The sequence below is a fragment of the Tupaia chinensis genome, unplaced genomic scaffold (genome assembly GCF_000334495.1).
Source record: "Tupaia chinensis unplaced genomic scaffold, TupChi_1.0 Scaffold139072_1, whole genome shotgun sequence".
Classification (NCBI taxonomy): domain Eukaryota; kingdom Metazoa; phylum Chordata; class Mammalia; order Scandentia; family Tupaiidae; genus Tupaia; species Tupaia belangeri.
Genome location: NW_006198962.1, coordinates 1,991,402 through 2,010,474, shown reverse-complemented (window position 1 = coordinate 2,010,474; position 19,073 = coordinate 1,991,402).

Sequence of the window (19,073 nt, the reverse complement as noted above, 5' to 3'; positions counted from 1 at the left end):
TTCCTGCTTCCATATCAAAATTATGAGGGAAAAGGAAGACCATGGATTGAAACAAGTTGTAGAGCATGATTTCAGGACCCTGGCAACCTGGATTTCTCTCTGGTTCTGCTCTGCCTTGGGCCAGGGAGGAAAGAAAAAATATACATTTATTTTCACTGCATGTTGCATAGAACATACACATTAACAGAGGCTCTGTGCTCATAAATATGTTATTTTAAAGATGAAATTGAGTTAAGAAAATACATTTTGACAATATAATGTTTATTCGTTTGGACTGAAAATTTTAATGAAACTTAATCACATTATAACCTGGGACACAAGAGAGCAAAAGAATAGTACAAACGACGGAGACAAGGATAATGGCTTCAAACAAGGAAGGAACATGAACGATGGCTAGTGTTTTGTGTGTTCAGGTTTTTTTTTTTCTCTCTCTCTCTCTTTTTTATGGTAATGTGATGGCAGAGTGATGAATTACAGATGTGCCTGATTAAAATCATTTGACATCTGTTTACAAAGACTTTTACCTCTGCAGTTATAATTATGTTGTGTTTAATTGAAATTTTATAAATAAAATTTTTCCTAGACAGCTGTGGAAGGGTAACTAGATAATACATTTCCCATCATTGTTTAATTTTCTTTCGAATACGGAATTTATGAAAGTTGTTAAGTTTGTTTATGGGAGAAAGAGACAGTACACATTGGATGTGCCAATGAATTCTTTTGCATTTTCTTTACTTTTGTGTTTTGTTTTTGACTGAGTTTCACCCATGTTGTGTTAACCATTTAATTATTGATTTGCTCCTAGGGTTTTATCAGATTTTACCCTGTTTGAGTTCAACCCATGTGTGAAGGAACTGATACAATTCAACAGCAAAAGTCAACTAAAATAATGTGAGACAGCCGTCTAGCCCACCTGATGAGATAGGGAAGCAAGGAGGGCAACATGGAAAAGCCAGAAACTGAATTGAAAGGAAGCAGCCGAGAATCTGCTCCAGAAGCCTGAAACTCACACTGATCAGCACAGAAACAGAACACCTAACAGCCCCACCTCACTAAACTTTAATAGAGCTCAGCACTGAGAAAAAAGCACTTCTGTATGGTCTTTTCAATTGGATCCTCAGTTGCACCTCTTACCTGATGAAGTGAACTTAGGTGAATCACTAAAGCTTCAACATTTTTAATAGACAGAGGGGGTGTGTGCTTGTCAGAGAGAGAGAAAGAGAGGGAGGGAAGAGAGGGAGAAAGCACCTCACATAGGGCATGGTCATGCCACAATCCCTTCATTTCTCTTTTTTTTTGGTTTTAATTTTTATTTTTTGAGAGCTTTTTTGCTATAGGGCACATGCACTCACCAGAAAGACAGAGAGAGACAGAGAGACAGAAAACGAGAAATCATCCCCCAGGGGGGATGGCCGTGACAGGATCCCTTCTCCTCCATTCTTCTCTCGGGATCTTGGGCATGCACGCACACATGCCTGGTGTGAGTTTAATCCACCAGGTCTGAGACTCGAACCATGGTCAACTACATGGGAGTCTAGCAACATAGCCATTACGCCAACTGGCCCCTCCATTCTCCATTTCTCTATCCTGCAGAGACATACATGCACACATGTCTGATATGTGTGTGTGTGTGTGTGTGTGTGTGTGTGTGTTTAGAGAATTTTGCTATAGGGATGTGCACTCACTGGAGAGACAGAGAGACAGAAAGTGAGAAATTGCCCACCCCCAGGGGGGCAGGAATGGCTACACTGCAATCCCTTTACCTCCGTTCTCTCCTTGGGACTTTGGTCACACATGTACAAAGGCCCAGAACTCTCTCCTTGGGACTTTGGTCACACATGTACATAGGCCCAGAACGAATTTTAAGTCACCGGGTCTGGGACTTGAACCACGGTTGACTACATGAGATTCCAATGATGTAACCATTATGCCATCTGCTGGTCCCAGATCTAGTGTGATTTTCAAGCTGCTGGGGCTGAGATTCAAACCATGGTCAGCTAGATGGGATCTGGCTCCCATAACTTCTAGGCTACAGGGCTAGCCCTGAAGCTTCAACTTTCTTTAGATACTTTATTAATAATATAAGAAGAATGATTATATTAATAATAACCAACCCCCAAATTCAAAGATCAGAGGAGCACATATTTATACAGCACTTAGTAAAAAGTTTAACATGCAATATTTGAACATTTCTAAAGCACTTAACTGTATGCTACTTATACCTAAGCACTGCATGTGCGAACTAGCATTACCGACATTATTATCACAGGTATGGACTGACTCAGCACCTCTGGAAATAGACTCTCTCTTGTGCTTACCCATCCAAGTCTCTGCTTCCTGAATATCTAAACCACATTTAGCCCATTATACCAGATGCACTAATTTCTCCCTCATGTCATTAAACAAATACTATTTGAATATCACCCAGTTACCATTTACTACAATATACAGACTTTTCCTTTCTGTTGGACTATTTTGTCCATACTTTTTATTTTTTTTAAATTCAGTTCTTGGCACACTTTTTGTATTCATCTCTCAACTCTAAACATTCTCAGTTGGTACAGAAAATCCACCTCTGTGCCTGCTGCTCTGCAAACCTAATCAACTGACTTGATCTCCTGTCTGGCTTCTACCAGGGTTTAAAAATGTTAGAAACTGAAGAAGGGGTTCGGAACAATTTTGTGCATTAACAGGAAGCTCTAAAGATTCTTCCAGGAAGGTCAATACAGACCTAGAGAGAAAGATAGAAAGTTATCAGAAATGTTACTGTCCCCTTTATTTTCCTATCAGAAGATGGTTGTACATCCTGAAATTCTTACTGATAGAAAGATAATAAAGCCAAAGCAATTGAGAAAAGAATGTTAACAGAAGAAATACAACTGATAAAGATAAGCTGATATTGAATTTACGGAAATTGTGATCAAAAGAGATTGACCCTTTTGTAATTAATAGATTCATTTTCATACGAGGAAGCATACAGCCAGTAGGATGCAGAGCAACAGGAAAACAGATGCAGTGCCTCTGGCTATCAAACATCCTTTACATGTCTATGGCTCAGTAAATGTTAACAGGCACATATTCCCTCCATAAGCAACTAGAGAAATAGACAAAATATAGGAAATAACTGCGTTCAGACATTAGATACAGAATGGTAATCCTGAAAGAAGGATATAAACAACTTGGGCATTAGGATAACCTCAGTTCTATTTGGAGGCACCTCCCAGATGGCTGCACAGGGAAGGGGAGCCCAAACAGAACACCCCAAAGTTTCCAGCTGAGGATACAGATCAGGGTTTAGAGCTACTGAGGTATCTGGAATCTGCAACAGACTTAAATACTAAGTCCTCTCTAGTATTGAGCAATAGCTGTCCAGGTCAGGATCCAAAAGGTGTCTTAGACAAAAAGTTTTACAGAAAGGATGAATGTGGGAAAGCTGTGAACTGGAAAACAGTCAAAATGTTCACAAGATGAGGCTCAAGTTTCAAGCAGGCAGAGGCAGATGGGAGAAACCTTGTTTAGAACCCTAGTAATTCAGAAGGGACTCCAGAAAGGATTTACCATGGATGAAAGCTCATTCCGCCTTAGAAAAGAGGCTGTGCAGAAGCAAGTAAACACAATTTTAGAGACTTGGAACTCTCAAGCTGACTTATAATAAATTAAAAACCTGAAAGAAAAGAAAGTAACACTGAAGGGTTAGAAAAAAAAATAAAAGAAAGAAAGAAAGAAAGAAAGAAAGAAAGAAAGAAAGAAAGAAAGAAAGAAAGAAGGAAGGAAGGAAGGAAGGAAGGAAGGAAGAAAGAAAGAAAGAAAAAGAAAGAAAGAAAGAAAGAAAGAAAGAAAGAAAGAAAGAAAGAAAGAAAGAAAGAAAGAAAGAAAGAAAGAAAGAGAAAGAAAGAAAGAAAGAAAGAAAAAGAAAAGAAAATATAAACATGCAAAGAAAAAGGAAAATCTGATCCACAAATAGAATTACAACTCAACAGAAATGACCTGAAGTGGTAGACATGATGAGGTTAGTGAGTACATTTAACAAATATTAAAATTGTGTTCAGGGGCCTACTCTGTAGCACAGTGATTAAGTGCTGGACAGAGGAAGCAAGATCTTACATGCCCAACCAGGGCTTGAGTTCAGGCCCCACAAGCTTGAAAGACACACCAATGTGAGTGTGCACACCCAAGATCCTGATAGGAGGGAAGATTGTGGCATGATAGACCCCATTTGAAAGTATTTCCTTCTTCTCTCTCCTGCATATGCACACATTTAAAAATTGCATAAAAACTATGTCCTAAGAGTTAAAGGGAAACATATATATGTATGAAAGAGAGAAGACATTTTAAAAGAGCCACATGTATATTATACTAAGAGATGCAAGAGGTAACATAAAAATTTCATGAATTGAAGACAGGATAATATAAATTCTTTCCAAATAGAAACATGAGGAAACAAGAAAAAAAAAAAAGGGAGAATGAATAAGCAGAGCCTGTGTGAACTTTGAGACAATAGTCAGTATAATGCACATAAATATAATTTGATTAACAAAAAGGAGAGAGTTTGGGGCAAAAAATCATTCGAAGAGACACAAAGTTTTCAGATCTGATGATCCAAGAATCTCAATAAACCTCAGGCACCAAAAACCAAAACACAATATATCATTGATAAATTTCTGAAATCCAGAAGTAAAGAGAAAACCATAACAGAAGCTATAAAGAAAACAATGCATTATCCACATAGGAACAAAGACAAGAATCACCACTGCATTTCCTATCTAAAACAATGCTAACTAGAAGATATAGAAAAAAAATTTTAATGCAAAAAATAAAATGTTCATTGAAAATACCATTTAAAAATAGTGGTAAGCCTTTTAGTTTTACCTTGGAAATGTAGACAGTTGGAGAAAATGTGAATTTCATGACTTCAGTAACAAAAACAACAATAACAAATCCTGGAAGACATGTAAATTAACACTTTTTTTGACCCAACATTTTTGAGAACTAACACATTTTTGAGAACTAACGTCTTTAGCAAACAACTAACCTGATACCTAGTGAGGCATGTGAAGGCAGAAACAGGGCCTAAGCATTTGTCCACTGGGGTGGGTGCCACCAGACACCATATAAACCAATGAGAACACGCTATGAATATTTTCAGTAAATTGCTGAACTGAGTGTGAGCCAGAATGAAGCCCTTAAAGGTATCAGGTTTAAGGAGTTTGCACCTTTATGTGGGATTTTCTTCCAGAAACCCAACCAAGTCCTACGTGGAATGTTGCATAAATTTCTGAAAAAGCTCTTCATGGTGCAAGTCCTAGAGGTAGGGGAGTAGCCACCCCCAAAGCTTCGTTCTAACTGCTGTTTTTCTGTGCAAGAAAAGAATCTGTAGAGAGGTCACCAAACCTGTAGGAAAATGGAATGCCAAGGTAGCTGGGAGAGAAGTGGAGCTGTCACTAAAACTTATCCTAGAACTGTCTCTCACCTCCTGTAAGGAAGGAGTAAAAATGTCAACCTTCACAATGGAGGACATCAAAAACATACCTGAGGATGTTAGTGGAGTCCACTAGACTCCATAGGTTAGGCCCAACATTATATCTTGAAGAACAGGAACACATGCTTCACAATGCCTGCCTAAGACTGAGGCTAATTCAGAGCCAGAGAGCTCCATTCCCTTTCCCACTGAAACGCCCTTTGAGAAAAGTTAGCCGTGAAATAAACAGGGGAATGCTGCAAGAACCACCCCCTCTACCTGAATCAATGAGAAAGGAAGACATGGAGTTAAATGAGGAGGCCATATCTGATGAATGATTTAAAGTTTTTGGTGTAACAACAAAATTAAAATAAGCTAGACTGTGAAACAAAGACACTGCTTGTCTCCACTTAATATGTATTGAATGTCCACACAGTATGGCAGAAACTGAAAGAATAGAAGGTACAAAAGATGAGAACAATTGTAGATACTAGATACAATGTGTGAGGAGAGTGGGCAATGGAAGAAGGTGAGAGGAAGGGGAAAGAGAAGAAAAAATCGAAGGGACACAAAAATGGAAAATTATCTGTTGATGATAATGGACTGTGGACTAATACACAGTTTATTTACGCTGGGAAAATCTATTTTACAAGCTATAATGATAGACAGCAGTTGAATATATAAATTAATCAATTAAAAAGCCAACCCAGCTTCTAGCAAAATTAAAACTGACACACACACAAATTATGGTCTAATGAAAGAAAAGATGGACTCGCCTTCAAGCTTCCAACTACTTATTTCAGAATCTCCTGCTATATGCAAAATATCTGACTTCCATTTAAAAAAAATCAGTTATGATACACAAAACAAAGAAAAAAAAAAAAAGGCCTGAAGAATCATTTGGCCCACACTGAGACATGAAACATGATGCAACAGGGACAGTGAATTTAAAGTAACTAAGTAAAAGGCTCAAGGTTCTGATGCAGTGGTTCACAACTGGAAGGGAGCATGGAGATCAGCTGGAGATGTGCTAAGTGACCTACAAGGCACAGGACAAGCCCTGACAACAATGAAAATGATTGTGTCCATAATATTAATACTGACTGGGCTAATAACGTCTACTCTAATGGGAAAAGTGAACAATATGCAAGATCATGCAGGAAATTTCACCAGAGAAAGAGAAACTATAGCATGTATTGGAAATGCAAGACATCAAAAATACAGTAATAGAAAAGAAGAATGCCTGGGACTAGCCCACCAGTAACCCAAGGAAAGAGCTAATCAAATTAAAGACAAGTCAATGGAAATAACTAAATTGTCATGCCCAGAGACAGAGAGTGGAAAAACCCTAAGAACAGAGCCTTTAAGAGCTATGGGAACATACCAAACAAAGTGACATAGGTATAATTAGAGTCAACTGAGGGGCCGGCAGGTGGCATGGTGGTTACGGGTACTGGACTCCCACATGGTTGACCATGGTTCAAGTCCCAGACCTGGTGGCTTGCTTTTTCACTTTGTCTCTCTCTTTCTCTTTCTCTCTCTCTCTCTCTGTCCCTCTCTGATAAAATTTAAAATAAATAAATAAAGTTAAACAGAGTTAACTGATGGAGAAAAAGGACAGAACTATTTCAAGAAAATATGGCAATGAATTTCCCCAAATTACTAATGGGCATCAAACTACAGTCCAAGAATTGCACAGAAATATCAAGTAGAAGGAATATCAAATGCAAACACACATACTCAAACACATCATGTTCAAACTGCCTAAAATCAAAGTCCACATGCTTGCTTCAACAGCACATACACCACAATTGTCAATATGGAGAAAATTATCATGCCTTCTCCACCAGGATGACACGAAAATCAACCAACTAACGCTGACATACACTTAAGTATATTTAAGATAAAATGTGTATTTTACAAGTATTTTTAATTAAGAAAAGCAAAATATAAATAATCTTAAAGAAACAAAGAAGTCCTACTATTAGAGTACATGCATGCTCACCTCAGATGACATTTCCCCTAGTGGTATCAAAGTTGATTGGTAGGGCAGAGTAGAGGAGAATATGCCAAAAATCTTACAGAGTGCAATGGTCTATGGGAAAGTTTAAATTTAGTTAATCTTTCCAGGAGGGGGAGAGTTAATGATAATGATGAGATATTTGATTAGGATTACTACCTGCCAGAGAGCAGGGATAAAAATTACAGCAGATTTTTTTTATCAGAAGCCTTATAAGCAAAAAATTTGTATTGTACACAAAATTCAGTGGAATAAAATTATTAACATGCTGAAAGGTTAAAAAGATTATATCCAGGAAAAATAAACTTCAAAAGAGATACAAAACCTCTGTCACAGGCAAAAATCTGAGAGGATTATTGCCATCGGGAGTACTCCATAAGAAATGTTAAGGTAAGTTCTTTGAGCAAAAGGACGATGGCACATGTTGGAGTCATGGATCTATTAAAAGAAATAAAGAGTATCGGGAATGGAATAAATGATGATAAAATAAAATCATTCTTATTCATAACGGATCTCAAAGAACAGGCTTTTGATCCACTGGTCAAAAGAGACCTAAGTCTGAGGATCATGGACATCTCCTTGGTATATGAGGCCCAATGTCACGTCATGTCCAGTGAGAGGGTGAGGTCCTTCCCCTGTTCCCCCTACCTGACAGTTTCCTAAGAACGATGGTTGGAGGTGGGAGTGAGAACAAGTGTGTCCCACACACTTACGTTCATCAGAGGCCTACTGGGACAGTGTGAAAAGAGTACAGGCATGCAGTTTCATTCTTTTATCCTCCCGTGTGTGCCATTATCATTTCATTTCAGTTCTTCTGCTAACATTTGGCATGTGGTGCTGGAAATCAACCTTGACTGTATTTGTGGGAGGAACAGGTATTATTTCGAACATGCTCTCTGAGTCTAGATGGTTTGGCAGGGTGGGGCAAACACTGAAACTCCTGTGACGTATGCCTCACAAGGTATAGTATCTTGTTTCCTTCATGACTTAAATGTCTCCAGCCTGAGAAAATGTGCCAATAAATGCTCTCAGCATAGAGCCTTCGAATAGCTCAGCAAGCATTCACCATGGCGTGTACAGAGATGTGCCCCCAGCCTTTCCTGCACAAAATGTCTCTGAGAACACCATGGTGCTGGCCTCATCCAGAGGGGATAAAGGAGCATCTAAGGGGCTTATCGAGTCCCAACTATCCCACTGTGTGTTGAAACGCCTTCTTTAAAGGCTATAGAGAAAAGTATTGCACAATTATTTATGCCAATTATTTTGAGAGAACTATTTTAGTATATATAATCCCACAGACCTTATGATTGTGATTCAAGAGAGAGCTTAAAATGGATAAGCTTTTCACTAACTCTCTTAATTCCCTTCCTTTCAAAATTTATTGAGCTTTTACTATGCACTATTAAATCTAGGGATATAAAGATAAATGAACCATAATCTTTAGCTGTGGTTGAAGAAGTGGCAGGAGGCTGGCCTTGTTATCATAGCTTGTGTGTTTATTGGTTTATTCCCTAGAGATGATAGGAAGCTTTGAATAGATTTTAATCATTGGCTCTCTATTTTTGTTTGTATCAAAGTAACAATTCCCACAGAACAATTTATAAATTATTACTCCTTACAGATACTCTGAGGTTTCATGCAGTGGTGACCACATTAAAGTAGCAGGGAAATATTAAAGAATATTGAAGAAAATATTAAAGAATTCATCTTAAAGTATTATTCAGATCAAACTCACTGTGGATTAGTACAAACATTGCAACATCTCTACAAAGGAAAGCAGTAGTTAATACTGAATTTGGAAGATGTTAAATTCCCTAATTGGAATTACCTTGTAGTCTTCCTCCTTCTTTAAATCAATGTTGAGTTTCTTTTCTTTGTACTTCTAGGAAAGTTAAAAATCAATAGTACCAGATACTCTTAGCACAGAAAGAAATCTAAACAAATGGAAAATATTAATGACTTGGAAACCCAAGCCATGAGCAAAAGAGTAGTGATTTAGCCACCCCCTAAAACTGTCAATCTGCTAAATTGTTTTCTATTACAAAATCGTTGTTACTTTAGATGTACTAATTTGTGTTTATGTTTTTAAAAAGTTTTCTAATCTTTTGTAGATTTTCTGAGATGCTTACATATAAAATGTTTACGTACTGTGAGATGTCTGTGTCCTGCTTTAGATATTGGGAGGGTCTGGGAAGTCGGTAGGGCTAAGGATGAAACGTGGTTGGCCATGAGATGATAACTGCCAAAGCTGGGTGAAGTGAAGACAGAAAAAGTGCTTACCTCCAACGTGATATTTACAAAGATTGAAAAATCAAAAGGTAGGGCAACTTCATGGCACTGTAGGAATACCTTGCCCAAGGGAAATCACATCTCAAACAGAGATGGTGGTCCATGGTCCAGTTCACTGAAACACACAAGGCACACATTTAAGGGCCCAGATAAGATAGGATGGAGGACAGGAAGAAGAGGATGGCAGTGTGACTTGATCCCCGAGGAAGGTACTCATCTCATTCTCTCTCTCTCTCTCTCTCTCTCTCTCTCTCTCTCTCTCTCCTCTCTTTCATATACATATGCACGAGTAAATGCTTATTCATAAATAACTTTTTTATTTGCCAGAGGTCACATGTGCTCACCAGAAAGAGTCAGAGAGAAAGAAAAGGCAAGAAAGCATTCTCTATGCGAAATGATCATGCTGTAATCCCTTCTCCTCTATTTCTCCCTCATTTTGGGGATTTTCGGCACACATGCACACGTGCCGGTCACGTTTTTCAAGCCACTAGGTCTGGTACTTGGACTGCAGAGTTGACCATGTAAGATTTAGGCCATGTAAACACCAGGCCAAAAGCTGGCCCCACAAATTATTTTTAAGAAGAAAAAAAATAAGCTAGTGATCTAGGGTCATCGAGATGTGCATTCATGAGGATTCTAGCTGCAAACAACATACATTTAACTCTAACTTTAAAAGATTCTATCCTAATATTCAAGGTGACCAGCTTCACCTATCACTTGACACAGGATCTCAAATGACATATTTGTATTTTTTCTTTGTCACTGTCATGGGACTGTTCCCTCTCCACTAACTATATTCTTAAACAAGCTGCTTACATGTGACCAAAAATTCAAGCACAGGCTCTTCTAACTTTACAGATTTTTCACAAGTAAGAATTCACAGTGAAAAGAGGAACCTCACTTTCCCATGCCACTTACCTCACTGAGCAGTGTCTGCATTGGACTCATAAAAGGATGTGATCCATCCTGCCTCAGTCACTGCATCCAAAGGGCAAGGTGAAGTGGTTGACAAGACCAGGTCACATCCTCCCAATATATGGGAGTGAAGGCAAGGCCTCCAGGACTGTCAAGACTAAACCTTGTGTTGGCCCAAAAGACCTCATGCTGTTGGGACCAGCAGTTAGCGTAATGGCTATGTCACTGAACTCCCATGTAGTCGACGGTGGTTGGAGTCCCGGACCTGGTGGCTTAAACTCATGCCGGGCACGTGTGCATGTATGCCCATGATCCCATCTGAGATGGAGGAGAAGGGATTGCGGTGTGGCCATCTTCGTGACCATCTTCCCTGGGGGGTGATTTCTCACTTTCTCTCTGTCTTTCTGGCGAGCACATGCGCTCTATAGCAAAAACCTCTCCAAAAAAAAGACCTCATGCTGTGAACCCTGTTGCCTACCGCTGTACACCTACTGCTGTGCACCAGTCACACTGGTCTCCTTGTGTTCCCAGGCACTTCCTTACCTTAAGACATACAGCCTTGACTGGAATGTATGTCCCCCAGAAGCATACCAGGACTGACTCTATCCTCTATCAAGATTTTGCTTACAAATTTTAGGTCCTATCTCCTTCCTCCTTTTCCCTCAACCTCCTTTAACCTGTTCCACTCCTCTTGAACATAACTCCTCCCTTCTAAAATGACACTGAATTTACTTACTTCTTATATTGTTACTTTTTGTTTGTCTACTCCCTGGAGAAAACAATAAAAAGAGTGAGTGATTCATAAGAGTAGGAATTATTTGCATCCCAAGAATCTGAATAGTTGCAAAATACTTCCTGGTAGGTGCTCTCTAAATATTTGAATATAAAGAAATAAATGAATGTCTCTAACAGGAGTCATAGGTGTTGAAGATAGTAAGATCTCAAAATGAAACAAAAACAAAATAAAAAAAACAACCAGTGGTCTGGTACCAGGAAAACGCCTGAGGCTAAAGGATGATGGATAAGCAAAATCAAATGCTACAACCCTAGAGATGTATCTAGTCTTGACTTTGCTACCAGACAAGGCTCCTTGGAGAATGGGTCATCTAAGGTCATCAGTTCGGAGTGGGTCAGAATTATTAGGTGTGGAGGAAAGTGTAATAGACAGAGGCAGTGAGCATGATGTGTCAAGAGACAGCACATAGGAATCTTAGGGTGTTTCTTCTCGTTTGTTGGCATAACACAGAGAAGTGATGGAGATAAGGCTAGAAATGGAGCAAGTCTGAGTTACAGTAACAGGTTACAGTAACAAGTTTGGACTTCAGCCCTCAGGCATTGGAAAGCTGTTGAAGGGTTTTACAAATTGAAGTGACATAATTGGGTTCGTTTTAAAATGTTCTCCTGGCTGTAGAATGAAAAAATGGACCAGAAGACACCAAGACAGGAGATGGGAAGATTTCTTTAAAACAATTCAAAAGGAAATGACTGGCTTCAATATATGAAAGGACCATCCAGTCTAGGACCTGCTTAGGCCAAGAACAGATCTTCTCAAGTTATTTGCAACATACGTAGTTTAAAGTTTTGAGCAGAATTAAAATACTTTTCTTTCTATAAATGAAAGAATATTTTTATGATTTCTTACTTACGTTCAATCACTGTATAGCCATGGTTTGAGTCCCCAGCCCATCAACTTGAAAACATGTCAGGCATGATAGCACAAACCCATGGCAGGAAAAAATAAATTAACTGTAAGACAAAAAAAAAAGTTCTCAGTTTCTGGTGTAGGTTCAGAAACTTTCAGTTATATGTAAACCTGAAAAGTGCAAATTTAGAGAACACTTTCAGACATAAAGTGTCTTATGACACTCCCCACCCCAAGCAAGAATCTCTGCACCAAGAGCAATATTCCACTTCTGGAGTTATGTACTTTCTAAAAATAAATAAATAAAAAAAATCCATTCTAAATTTCATTTGTTTCTTGAAAGACAAAGATACACTTTGACCTTAAAGACCTTTAAATCTTGTTGAGTTCTAATCAAATGTAGATACATCATAGACTTTCAGGCAGCAACTTCTGGGTAGATGGTTTGAGAGAGGAAAATGTTGAAGAAACTATGGGGAACAGAAAAAAGGCAGGATAAAAATTTAAAAACAAAAAAACACCCAAAAGCGTTCTCTGAAATTACAACTATTGGTCATAGTAATTTTCTTCATTTAGACGATTCTACATAATGCTATGTATCTACCTAGAATATATTTGGGAGAGAGGAAGTTATAAAATAATGGGATTTGGGCCAACAGGTGGTATGGAGATTAAGGTAGCTGGATCCCAAATGGGCAACTGTACTGTTCGATTCCCAGACCCAGCAGTTTAAAAAGCAAGTCAGGTATCTGTGCATGCATGCCCGAAATCCTGAGAGAAGGAGGGATTACAGTCTGACCATCCACCTTGGGGAAATATTTTGCACTTTCTCTTTCTCCATCTCTCCAATGAGCAGCACATGCCAAAAGAAAAAAAAATAATAATTAAATGAAATAAATATAATGGGAATTAAGAGAATGACAATGCGACAAAAAAGAGTAACAACACTGCTATGGTTTTAGAATTGTGGTCCCCAAGAAACTCATGCTATAACTTGACCCAGTAGGGCTCTGGTAGGGTGGAGCCTGGTGGGAGGTATTTGAGACATGGAGACAATTCCTCATGAGTAATTAAAGCAAGTTCCCAAAAGAACGAGAATTATCATTAACCACAGAATTTGTTTTTATAAAAACAAGTTCAGAAACAAAGGGAAAGCAAAGTGTCTGCTGGCAGTTCTGTGGTTTGACTCATGATGGTTGGCCTTTCCACTCCTCTCTGCCATGTTGTAATGTAACGCCAGATCTTGGACATCCTGGCCACTATAACCCTCATCCATGAGCCACACAGCCCTCTCTTGCCATAAATCACCTGTCTCAGATATTCTGTTACAGCAGCTCAACCACCCATTCCTAGCTCCCCCTGCTTGTGGTGACAGAGCCTTCCCCTGGGCTTTCCATCTGAAAGACAGTGGGGAGAACTACATTTCCATCAGTTCTAATATCTTGTATTCTTCAGTTTTGGATTTACAGAAGAATTGCCACGAGAGTGTAGAGTTTCCATTTACCACCTCTGCAATTCTTCCAAAAATGGACCAGAAGACACCAAGACAGGAGATGGGAAGATTTCTTTAAAACAATTCAAAAGGAAATGACTGGCTTCAATATATGAAAGGACCATCCAGTCTAGGACCTGCTTAGGCCAAGAACAGATCTTCTCAAGTTATTTGCAACATACGTAGTTTAAAGTTTTGAGCAGAATTAAAATACTTTTCTTTCTATAAATGAAAGAATATTTTTATGATTTCTTACTTAACGTTCAATCACTGTATAGCCATGGTTTGAGTCCCCAGCCCATCAACTTGAAAACATGTCAGGCATGATAGCACAAACCCATGGCAGGAAAAAATAAATTAACTGTAAGACAAAAAAAAAAGTTCTCAGTTTCTGGTGTAGGTTCAGAAACTTTCAGTTATATGTAAACCTGAAAAGTGCAAATTTAGAGAACACTTTCAGACATAAAGTGTCTTATGACACTCCCCACCCCAAGCAAGAATCTCTGCACCAAGAGCAATATTCCACTTCTGGAGTTATGTACTTTCTAAAAATAAATAAATAAAAAAAATCCATTCTAAATTTCATTTGTTTCTTGAAAGACAAAGATACACTTTGACCTTAAAGACCTTTAAATCTTGTTGAGTTCTAATCAAATGTAGATACATCATAGACTTTCAGGCAGCAACTTCTGGGTAGATGGTTTGAGAGAGGAAAATGTTGAAGAAACTATGGGGAACAGAAAAAAGGCAGGATAAAAATTTAAAAACAAAAAAACACCCAAAAGCGTTCTCTGAAATTACAACTATTGGTCATAGTAATTTTCTTCATTTAGACGATTCTACATAATGCTATGTATCTACCTAGAATATATTTGGGAGAGAGGAAGTTATAAAATAATGGGATTTGGGCCAACAGGTGGTATGGAGATTAAGGTAGCTGGATCCCAAATGGGCAACTGTACTGTTCGATTCCCAGACCCAGCAGTTTAAAAAGCAAGTCAGGTATCTGTGCATGCATGCCCGAAATCCTGAGAGAAGGAGGGATTACAGTCTGACCATCCACCTTGGGGAAATATTTTGCACTTTCTCTTTCTCCATCTCTCCAATGAGCAGCACATGCCAAAAGAAAAAAAAATAATAATTAAATGAAATAAATATAATGGGAATTAAGAGAATGACAATGCGACAAAAAAGAGTAACAACACTGCTATGGTTTTAGAATTGTGGTCCCCAAGAAACTCATGCTATAACTTGACCCAGTAGGGCTCTGGTAGGGTGGAGCCTGGTAGGAGGTATTTGAGACATGGAGACAATTCCTCATGAGTAATTAAAGCAAGTTCCCAAAAGAACGAGAATTATCATTAACCACAGAATTTGTTTTTATAAAAACAAGTTCAGAAACAAAGGGAAAGCAAAGTGTCTGCTGGCAGTTCTGTGGTTTGACTCATGATGGTTGGCCTTTCCACTCCTCTCTGCCATGTTGTAATGTAACGCCAGATCTTGGACATCCTGGCCACTATAACCCTCATCCATGAGCCACACAGCCCTCTCTTGCCATAAATCACCTGTCTCAGATATTCTGTTACAGCAGCTCAACCACCCAACACATATTCTAATCTAGGAGTCCTAGCTCACCCTGCTTGTGGTGACAGAGCCTTCCCCTGGGCTTTCCATCTGAAAGACAGTGGGGAGAACTACATTTCCATCGGTTCTAATATCTTGTATTCTTCAGTTTTGGATTTACAGAAGAATTGCTACAAGAGTGTAGAGTTTCCATGTACCACCTCTGCAAAACTTCCCATTATCAATACTTTAAATAATCAAGCATGTGTTACAATTAATGAACCAATATTGGTCATTATTAACTGAAGTCCATAATTTGTTCTAAGCTGGTGTTTCCATCTCCAATACACTATCACATAGGTCATTTCAACCTTTTGCCCTTATTTATTTGTAAACTCTCTCCCCAGCAGTGAGACCTCTGGTGTTATACTGGCCATTCACCTCCTTAACTATTCATTCCAGAACATATGTATATAGCAGTTTCAGCATTGTTAACCAACACCCTCGTGAGTCCTCTCCTTATGTCGAAAGTTACTGAGGTCACAACCTTTCCTCCACTCCTTTCCGTGAAGTTGGTTCAGACATTTGCAATAGAGTTGGATCATTTGTCACATTCTTAACTCCACCCTGAATTCTGTCAACTTTTTATTTTCTAGTACAGTTTTTAAAAATTAATTTTAATACAACAAGCTTTACTCTTTGAACTATAAAGTTCCATGGGTTTTACAATGCATAATGTAATATTTCTGCCTTGACAATATAATGAAACAGTCTCAGGGCACTAAAACATCTCTTGTTTCACTCTCTAACCCTCTTCCACAGCTGAACTACTGTCAGTCACACATGTCTTCACTAGCTCTATGCTTTCCTTTTTCCAAAATATCACATAGTCAGAATTCATACTATATCCTCCTTTTTGAAACTGATTTCTATGAAGTAATAGCATGTCATGAAGTCTCATCCATGCTTTTCATAGCTTGATTGCTCAATTCTTTTTAATCACTGAATAATATTCCATTGTCTGAATATGATAGTTTGTATGTCCATTCACCTGTGAAAGAATATTCATTTGATCTGAGTTTTTGCAATTATAAATAAAACTGCTGTAAACATTTGTGTGCAAATTTTGAGTATACCTAAGTTCTCAGCTCATCTGGGTAAGTAGCTGGGAGCATGATGATCCTAAATTCAGCTTTGTAAGAAAACTACGTTTAGCTTTGTAAGAAACTGTCAGACTTCCTCAGAGTAGCTATGCCATTTTGCATCCCAGCAGCAATGAATGAGAGTTCCTATTTTTCAACATCCTCAGCACCATTTGGTGTTGTCAGTGTATTGGATGTCAGCCATTCTAATAGCTGTGTATCTCATTATTCACTTTTTGTTTGTTTTATTTATTCATTTTATTTATTTACATGTAAGCATATATGTCTTTGCAGTGTACAACATTTCTTTATCCAGCACGAATAACATGCATGTCAGTTAGGACAAAGATATTACTATATACATTATCATCAGCAAATAGTTAAGGAAGGTTGAAAATGATCTGGCAATTTTTGTATAATTGAACAGCTGATTAGTAACTCAGAATAAGCCAAAAATAAGAGAGAATGATGGGAAACTGTTGGGTCAGGCCTCACTATTAAAAATGCTTTTCAGTGTTTTGAAAAAAAAGCATCACTGATTCCAATGCTTAGTCTCTTTTCTGAAGTTAGAGAACTTGACCAGATAATTTAAATTCTGTGAATGCTTCCGCTTTTTGAAGGAAAATGTATAAAGAAAAACAAGCCAGTTACTCAAAATACCCTGGATAGTTTTAAGAAACTGTCTGATTCTTTCAAATTAAGCTTCCTCTCCCTTCCCTAAAACACACCCTATTTAGAATGCTTTTCCGCTTTCTACAAAGTCCTACAAGAGGGGTGAAGTTGGCCTAGAAGTAGTAAGTCTAAAAGATGAAAGAAAACACAGCTTTGCTGGCAGAATTGCTCTCCAACTGCCACCTACACTCTTCTTTTTATTTTCAACAATAACTTTATTCAGTTTATTCAGAAAACATTTGCAAAGTAAATTTCCGTTGCAATTTCACATGTACCAAAAATACAGGTGATACTTATAACAATAACTTACAGATACAAATTAATGATAAACTATAATTTCACAAAATATTGTAAACATTTTGCACACTAGTCAGTCCTAAAATAGACAAGTGAGATTATATCAAACTAAAAAGCTCCTCAAAGTAAAAACTATACAACTCAAGTAAAAAGACAACCATGGATGAGAGAAAATGTTTGCAAATTATTCCTCAGATAAGAGATTTTTAAAATTTATTTACATTTAATCATATGTCTTTACAGTATACATTTCTTTTCCCAACACAAATGCCATGCATGTCAGTCAGGACAAAGATATTACTATATACATTATCATCAGCAAATAGTTTCTCATTTTTGTCAAGTAAGCATACTTTTACTTTTTTTCTCCCTTTCCCTCTCCCTCTCTTCCATACTAAACTTATTTTTAATCACATTTTATTGATTCACGAAGTATCTTAGACTAAAAATATGGACAAAGCTAAAATCTAGTGACAAATGCACTGCAATTCATCTCTAGCAGTTCTGTATAAAACATTTTCTGATCCTCCATTCCCCATTTTACTAGAGGCAAAACTAACTTATTTTAAAAAATTAGATTAGTCTCATTCTGATCTGTTATTTGCACAAAACCCCAAAAGAATTCAATTTCTGATGCAAGGCAACAGATACTATTGTATTATTGAACTTATGCAAATAACCATTCTGCCACAAAATAAGAATGCTCACAAATATTTTCCAATTGCAAAGGGGTCAGGAAGGGAAAAAAGTTTATGTTTCAATAAAAAAACAATTAACAAATTGCTGAACCTATCAACAACTCACAAGAAAACCAAAATCTGTAAATCTGGAAGACAAAGCATAGAAGAAAATCAGTAATGTTTTATACAAAAGTCAGAGAATTCTATTTCACAAATTCAGTCTTATGTGATCTCTCTTTCATCGAATTTGCAGTGTTAATGTGGTCTGACCTTTCCATTTAACTCCTGGAAGTTAACATTCAACATGATTATTAATATTTCTGAACTTGTCCCCACCATTAAGTTGGCCTTTTTCTTGGTCATTTTTTGTTCTCTTATTTCTGTCTGTCTGTATTTAGTTTTCCTGGTATAACACTACCTTCAGAACTTCTCAAAGAGCTAATCTACTGTTATAAATTCTCTTAGGTTTTGTTTATCTGAGAATGTTTCAGGATTTTCTTCCCTTAAGAAGGAAAATCCTACCAAATACAATATATTCTTTTTTTTTCTTTTATTTGGAGAGGTTTTTGCTGTAGGGCATGTGCGCTCGCCAGACAGACAGAGAGAGACAGAGAGAAATCACCCCCCAGGGGGGATGGCCACGCCGCAATCCGTTCTCCTCCGTTCTCCTCCTGGGATCTTGGGCACACACGCAAATGCGCCTGGCGTGAGTTTAAGCCACCGGGTCCGGGACGCGAACCACGGTCGACTACGTGGGAGTCCAGCGACATAGCCATTATGCTAACTGCTGGTCCCAAAATACAATATATTCTTGATTGAAATTATTTTTCATTTAACACTTTGAATATATTTTCCTATTCTTTCCTTACTTGCATTATTTCTGATGAGAGGTCTGATGTTAGC